The 8,445-nt window shown below is 36.0% G+C and overlaps 1 long non-coding RNA gene across 1 annotated transcript; it reads right to left on the reverse strand.

Annotated features, from left to right (window-relative positions):
- Positions 1 to 6,138: 6,138 nt before the first annotated feature.
- LOC117318270 lies at positions 6,139 to 7,754 on the reverse strand. The gene is made up of 2 exons (XR_004530321.1): positions 7,429 to 7,754; positions 6,139 to 6,280 (listed from the first exon to the last, which is right to left on the reverse strand). It is a non-coding gene; the product is annotated as an uncharacterized LOC117318270 (long non-coding RNA).
- Positions 7,755 to 8,445: the final 691 nt, after the last annotated feature.

Raw genomic sequence — 8,445 nt, forward strand, 5'->3', positions numbered from 1 at the left:
CTACTCGCATGGATGTACGATCATAAATCCCTCCAATACACTTTTTGTGAAGTTTTTATCCATAAAAAGTAAAGTAAGCTTTTACCAAAATAAGTCGTGAAGCATCGATCACTAGTTTATTTTTGTCGATAAGTTTTGTCCACAATAAGTTAGCACTATATTTTCTGATGCGATAGGATAAAGGGGTGCACATTTTGTTCGTTGGGGCTCCACACGGGGACCAATAAAAATGCTATAGGTATAAATTGGATTACCTCCCTTAGTACGATTTTTACCAACAGGGTAACAAAAACAACGTTGTTTTCTAAACGTTGTTTTTTTCAACAGACACTATATTATATAGCATTTTGTGGATTCACGAATACCTTGATCTCTTTAAATTTATTAATTTGTTTAATTGGTTAAATAATAATAAATAAACATGTATAACACCTATTTAGATCATGGACTTGGTAAAATGTGTCCATGTCCTTATCAACTTTTTATTTGTTGGTTTGTTTTTTATTGATTTGTTAATGTCATGGCCATTATTCAAAATGTAATCCTGGCCATTATATCGAAGCGTTTGCGAGGCCTTGAATTGAAGATATATATGTACATACACACACATCATACAGTATATTTTACGGATTTTTTTTATCTAATATCCAACAATTTTATCCAAAGTTTAAATAATACAATTTATACATTTTAGGCCAACATATTTTAAATAAAATGCAAAATCTAGAGAAACTTCCACGGATGCCTATCTTCTTTTTATATAGGGTTAAAAAAAACTTCATTTACATGATATGCAATTGTTTTAAAAAATATGTTTCCAAATAATCCATTTCTTTATTCATGAATAAATATTGCATATACGTATTAAAAATACATTTGTGCATTCACTATCATCACTCTTTATTCCTTATTAACGAGAGTACAAAATGTTTACAAAGAAAATAAAGTTAGTAAGGAATGTATAATTGTCTTACAACGCAGACAGTAATTCAGTCAGTGGGAAAAAAGCACAATCCAAAATAACTTCTTCGGCTGTCTGTCGTGATTTCCTCTAAAAAGGGTTAAGGAACTCCTCTTCTGGCAATCCCAAAAAAACAACAACATATGATTGAACTCCGTGATAGTCTATACTCTTTGTCACCAACGTGGGAGATATGTAGATGTGTAGTTATAGTACATGTGTAGATAAATCCTTAATAGTACCAAACACGGGTCGCTCACAAAGATCTGCCTCTGTTCAACTGGTACATACGTCAGCATTTTACATATATACAGTTATAGCAGATAAATCCTTAATAGTATCAAACATGGGTCGCTCACAAAGATCTGTCTCTGTTCAGCTGGTACATACGTCAGCATTTTACATATGTAGTGAACTAGGAAATAGACAAGTTTTATATGTTATGTGTTCAAAGTTACCTAGAGTAGTTAAAGCTATACGCTATAGTCAGCCAAATCTATGCGAGTTGCTTCCCTTAGATTAGTTGTTAATTAACCCGTTTTAGGTTTACACCCTTCATTCTATATCAAGGTAAAATATAACCAAACGATAGAACCTGAAAGGCAGTCGTTATTATGTTGCACACGGTCCGTGGGACCAGTGGTCAGTGCCTAGGGCTATATATGGAAATGACGAGATAGGGGTTTAGATACGCCCATATTTCGGGGTTAAAGGTCACGATTGGTCAATTGACCACATCGTCAATTCATACATATTAATTAACCCTTAGGGGATATAAAAAGACTTGCGCGTTTTGCATAAGGAGTTCTCCAGCAGCTTTCAGTCTAAACGGACTTAGTGCCGTTTGGATGTACATATTTAGGATATGAGGACTTAGTTTTGTTTAAATGTGTGTGAACTGTTAAGTGTGAATGCGCCGGCGATAGTGTGGAAGATGGATGAAACTTCATTGGATTGTATTGTACCTTCGGGATTTTCCTGTGGATTAATAAATATAAGTAAACTTTATATCCAGTGTTGAATTATGTTTATCACACCACAACCATCCCAAAAAGAACTTTCACGTCCCGTGTTCATGGAGAGCGGACGTTACAATTGGTGGCAGCGGTGGGATGGTTTTAAAATGTGGTTGTGATAAACTGTAACTAACACTATGGATGTTTGAATTCTACGAAAAACTGTGATGTCTTTCGTTCGACGGAGTTTGGTACGATTGGATTCATACAACTCGTCAAATCCTGTAGTGCTATCGAGAGCACGAAAACTGTGTGTTTTAAGTCCGTTACTCTTAATTTACAAAGGAACGGCATATATTCGGAAACTTTGTTCGGAAATGGATTTTAACCCTAGAAGTGCTTGCCTCGAGCTTGTGGATTTATCTCCGCTACCCACATCATATAGTTGTGTGTTTCACAAAGAAATGTTGAGTAATGGAACGTTTTGACTGTGAGTTTAGCAGTTGTGTTCTCTATTATATTGAAGTTATATTGAGAAATCTATTTACTCGGGATATGATGCAGGACATAGATCAAGGAGTTTCGGAGGATATTTACCATCGGGAAGCTGAGGATTTTTCTAGTGGTTTCCGAGTTACTATGGAAGTTAACTCATTGTGTTTTCTCGCGTTAATAGTGCCTAACGGAGAAGTATTTAGGAAATTAAAAGTGAATATTTTCGCTACTTGGAAGTTAAAATCCGACAATTTTCCGGGATTATATACAGGATATATACAGGACATGTATAGGAAATTTTATCCAATGAACCGTGAGTACATTTAAAAATCATCGAAATATTGTCGAATAACGCTTATAAAAGCTATGACGGTGTCAAAGAACGTTCGGATTGCTAAATAAAATGATTAAGCATTTTAGACACATGTTTTTGACCATTTAGGGAACTATGATCGTTCTCAGAATAAGTAGTAAAATGAGCAGGAACTTGATCAGTGCATCGTGTGTCAGTCCTAGATTCGGGAAGGCTCAACTCAGGGAATAACCAAAGTCAAGTATCGCCAATTTCTGGACCTAAAACAGTATGGTTGATGGGGTCGACCATACGGGGAAAGCGAACGGTGGTGCTAAAACAGACATTGGGAGAAAGTGGAAAAGTTTAAAATCTTCCGCGCAAAGTCGCAGACAGGAAGATGTGAAAGCTAAATTTGTGATGTTCAAAGCAACGCGGATAGAAAGTTGATAGCAAAATAGCCGTTAACTTAATTGGAAATTAGACTCTGGGGCCAGGAGTAATTCCATGATGGAAACATCTTTTGGCGTATCATCGAATACAATGTAACACCAGAAGAACGCCCTGTGTTAGTACCGTTTCGCACGCGATTTGAAACTACTTATGTCATGGAGAAATGTGCATTATTAGAAATTGTGAAAATGTGGAATTGAAGAGACAAGTTTTAGCTCGTGGTTTTGGTAAAGAAAATGAAGAATTCCTGGAGAATATGTGTTAACATAGCAGATGATGTGTATCCTACACGTATTTGGTCGGATAGATGATATTTGGTCGCATTCAGTGGAGCTGTGGTTTAATTCGCTGGTATTTGTTAATTTGACTCTTTTCATCGATGTCAGATTGAACCAAGTCCGCGTTCGTTACGTCTCAGCTAGTGAGGATGATATTTGTACATGTAGATGATTTTGGACTTTGAATAGTGCCAATCATGTGTTCCAGGATGGAGTAGGCGCTAAGTGGAACGCTAGTGCATATAATACTATATATATATGGTGCTTCATCTGGACAATAATTGTGTACGCGAAGGATTTTAAACAGTTTTGGTATAGTTTGACCACTGTTTGGTAGCCTTGATATCGCGCGAAATTTAAGGCGAATAATGCAACTTCTTGTACACTGAAGTTTAGATCTTAGGACAGGTGGTTTCTCAGGATAGCATTGGAAATCCTTCGAAAATCGCGGCAGTTGAAGCGATGTTGCTCCAGTTTTGAATATTACCGAGTTACAGCTATAGAGCGTTAGATCTCGGACTTGCGTCAAATTATCGGAAATTCATGTTCGGTTTCGCACTAATAGCGAAATGTCTGCGTGACCTCGCCAGGAAATGGTGTTTAAGTGGTCAAATTATGGACTAAGGAATGCTCAGTGTATGTTCGCATTCAACGAACTGGAATAACGACATATCTGCTCCGATTCTCGGATATCCAAGCTTGGAAAGTGGAATTTATATTCTTTACACGGAAGCTAGTAACTTTGTCACATTTAATGATAAACTCTGGATTTACATTAAGATAAGTGAAAATTAATGTTTTTCAAAGGACATATACTGGAAACAATATTCAATTCGAACTCCGTAATAATTCGAATTAACTCGGTAAACGTGTTCACAAAGTATACGAATCATTCAGTACGGCACGGAAAACGGTAGCTATATTCATGACCAAAATGTGTTATAATATTGGAGATAAAATACGCAGATTCCAACATTAAATAATAGTGGGAACTAAGGCTAAGTTAGCCCGTGATTGGACCGGACCGTGGACAGTAGTCGCACGGCTTAGTGATGTGTTATTTAGAATTCGTTACTCCGGAAGACCAGAGCCAGTTGTAATACACAGTGGCAATTGGAAGCCTTACGGAGGTACACGTACTGGGGACAGCGCGACCGACCCCAGCACAGCAGGAGCTTCCACCCCTACCAATAAGTTACCTTAGCGTTTGGACTCGCCAGGTCCAACGACTGACCAGAAGTGGACACCCCTCGTTGTCAGGACAACGCTAACTGGGCGAGCCATCGAAACTTAGAGACCTCAGTTTTAAACTTCAAAGGACTTACGAAGATCATCGACTATTGCCCTTTATGGACGCATGCCCAATGGGGATGAAGATTGGATTGCGTAGTTATCATCGACATAACTATTGCCCTATATGGACGCAGGCCCCTGGGGGGATGAAGAATGGATTTTGTTTTGAATCGGTAAAGATTTCAACTTTGTGAAGTGACTCTCTGACTGAACTTATCTAATTCAAAAAGTGATGTTCGTTGAACTCTGGTTTTGGATCATTACCAGAGAAAGAATAAAGTTTTGTGAATCGCGAACATTCAGGACTTTTAAAGGATTATTAACTTTTTAATAGGAACGGTGCAAAATCATCAAGGGATTTAAACGTTGATACTTTGATCTGATGTTTGAACTGTGATATTAATTCAAACTTTCGACTTGGATTAGAACATTTAGTGAAATACGGAAATTGGTTACTTTTGGATTAGTAACTTTTAAATGGACTGAATTATGCAGAATTACCAAAGGACCATACGTGCGTGGATACTTTACAGTGACAGCATAATTTAATACAAGTGATGCAGAGAGTGTAGCTGAACTTTGTGATATCAAAAAGTGACTTAAAGTAATGTCCGATGGATATATTATTTAGGACAATCACACTAACTGTGATTATTAGTTATTGTTTCCGTGGATCACATTTTTTACATGTGAATTTTTGGAATTTATTTCACTGTGTCAAAGGTAATGTACGAATAGCATGTTCATTAATATTATAATTGTGAGTATTGCCTCCAATGTTAGATTTCTATCTTAGATGTAACTCAAATTAAGGGTTATGGGTGGATTTTATCTCAATATTGTAGTATATCGTATTAGTGGATACGTATACTTGGGGTTTGGACGTTACAACTAAACCTTACGTATATTTGTTATTTCATATCAGAAATATACTTGAAAAATGATATTCGATTGTGTCCGTGTAGCCAAATAGGTAGGATATCGATGTAAAATCGAGAATTCATATACAGTCTGATGACGTTTTATGTGTGCAGGGGTATAACGTGTGATAAAGATGTAGGGATGTACGAAGAGTACGAATTGTATGTTTTTGTAGACTAGGTACATTTTTGAAACGTTACGGTAAACTAGTAAAATGTATGTTAATATTTTGGTAGACATTAATTTTACGATGTTTGTTTGAACTTTGCGGATATATAGCCGTCAGGAGCTCGTAAGCGATCGATGTTAGCTATAGGCTTGTAAACATTATGTTTATTACGCAAAGAAGTTTTAGTGCCAAAACGTTTTAAAATAGTGTAGAATGTCAGGAAATAATATTTGACATTGAAGTTTAGACTCGTACATGTCGTAAGAAAAGTTTTGTTAATGCAAACGCAAAATGGTATTTTAATATGTTTTATGTTTTCACGTTAGAATAGATAGATTGCTTTTGTTACGAAAACTATTAACTATGTATGACGTTTGTGGGGACACAAACTCTTCGAAAGAAGGGGGTTGTGTAGTGAACTAGGAAATAGACAAGTTTTATATGTTATGTGTTCAAAGTTACCTAGAGTAGTTAAAGCTATACACTATATTATATAGCATTTTGTGGATTCACGAATACCTTGATCTCTTTAAATTTATTAATTTGTTTAATTGGTTAAATAATAATAAATAAACATGTATAACACCTATTTAGATCATGGACTTGGTAAAATGTGTCCATGTCCTTATCAACTTTTTATTTGTTGGTTTGTTTTTTATTGATTTGTTAATGTCATGGCCATTATTCAAAATGTAATCCTGGCCATTATATCGAAGCGTTTGCGAGGCCTTGAATTGAAGATATATATGTACATACACACACATCATACAGTATATTTTACGGATTTTTTTTATCTAATATCCAACAATTTTATCCAAAGTTTAAATAATACAATTTATACATTTTAGGCCAACATATTTTAAATAAAATGCAAAATCTAGAGAAACTTCCACGGATGCCTATCTTCTTTTTATATAGGGTTAAAAAAAACTTCATTTACATGATATGCAATTGTTTTAAAAAATATGTTTCCAAATAATCCATTTCTTTATTCATGAATAAATATTGCATATACCAGAGACATATATCTGTATATATGTCTCTGCATATACGTATTAAAAATACATTTGTGCATTCACTATCATCACTCTTTATTCCTTATTAACGAGAGTACAAAATGTTTACAAAGAAAATAAAGTTAGTAAGGAATGTATAATTGTCTTACAACGCAGACAGTAATTCAGTCAGTGGGAAAAAAGCACAATCCAAAATAACTTCTTCGGCTGTCTGTCGTGATTTCCTCTAAAAAGGGTTAAGGAACTCCTCTTCTGGCAATCCCAAAAAAACAACAACATATGATTGAACTCCGTGATAGTCTATACTCTTTGTCACCAACGTGGGAGATATGTAGATGTGTAGTTATAGTACATGTGTAGATAAATCCTTAATAGTACCAAACACGGGTCGCTCACAAAGATCTGCCTCTGTTCAACTGGTACATACGTCAGCATTTTACATATATACAGTTATAGCAGATAAATCCTTAATAGTATCAAACATGGGTCGCTCACAAAGATCTGTCTCTGTTCAGCTGGTACATACGTCAGCATTTTACATATGTAGTGAACTAGGAAATAGACAAGTTTTATATGTTATGTGTTCAAAGTTACCTAGAGTAGTTAAAGCTATACGCTATAGTCAGCCAAATCTATGCGAGTTGCTTCCCTTAGATTAGTTGTTAATTAACCCGTTTTAGGTTTACACCCTTCATTCTATATCAAGGTAAAATATAACCAAACGATAGAACCTGAAAGGCAGTCGTTATTATGTTGCACACGGTCCGTGGGACCAGTGGTCAGTGCCTAGGGCTATATATGGAAATGACGAGATAGGGGTTTAGATACGCCCATATTTCGGGGTTAAAGGTCACGATTGGTCAATTGACCACATCGTCAATTCATACATATTAATTAACCCTTAGGGGATATAAAAAGACTTGCGCGTTTTGCATAAGGAGTTCTCCAGCAGCTTTCAGTCTAAACGGACTTAGTGCCGTTTGGATGTACATATTTAGGATATGAGGACTTAGTTTTGTTTAAATGTGTGTGAACTGTTAAGTGTGAATGCGCCGGCGATAGTGTGGAAGATGGATGAAACTTCATTGGATTGTATTGTACCTTCGGGATTTTCCTGTGGATTAATAAATATAAGTAAACTTTATATCCAGTGTTGAATTATGTTTATCACACCACAACCATCCCAAAAAGAACTTTCACGTCCCGTGTTCATGGAGAGCGGACGTTACAATTGGTGGCAGCGGTGGGATGGTTTTAAAATGTGGTTGTGATAAACTGTAACTAACACTATGGATGTTTGAATTCTACGAAAAACTGTGATGTCTTTCGTTCGACGGAGTTTGGTACGATTGGATTCATACAACTCGTCAAATCCTGTAGTGCTATCGAGAGCACGAAAACTGTGTGTTTTAAGTCCGTTACTCTTAATTTACAAAGGAACGGCATATATTCGGAAACTTTGTTCGGAAATGGATTTTAACCCTAGAAGTGCTTGCCTCGAGCTTGTGGATTTATCTCCGCTACCCACATCATATAGTTGTGTGTTTCACAAAGAAATGTTGAGTAATGGAACGTTTTGACTGTGAGTTTAGCAGTTGTGTTCTCTATTAT

Source organism: Pecten maximus, unplaced genomic scaffold (genome assembly GCF_902652985.1).
Source record: "Pecten maximus unplaced genomic scaffold, xPecMax1.1, whole genome shotgun sequence".
Lineage (NCBI taxonomy): Eukaryota > Metazoa > Mollusca > Bivalvia > Pectinida > Pectinidae > Pecten > Pecten maximus.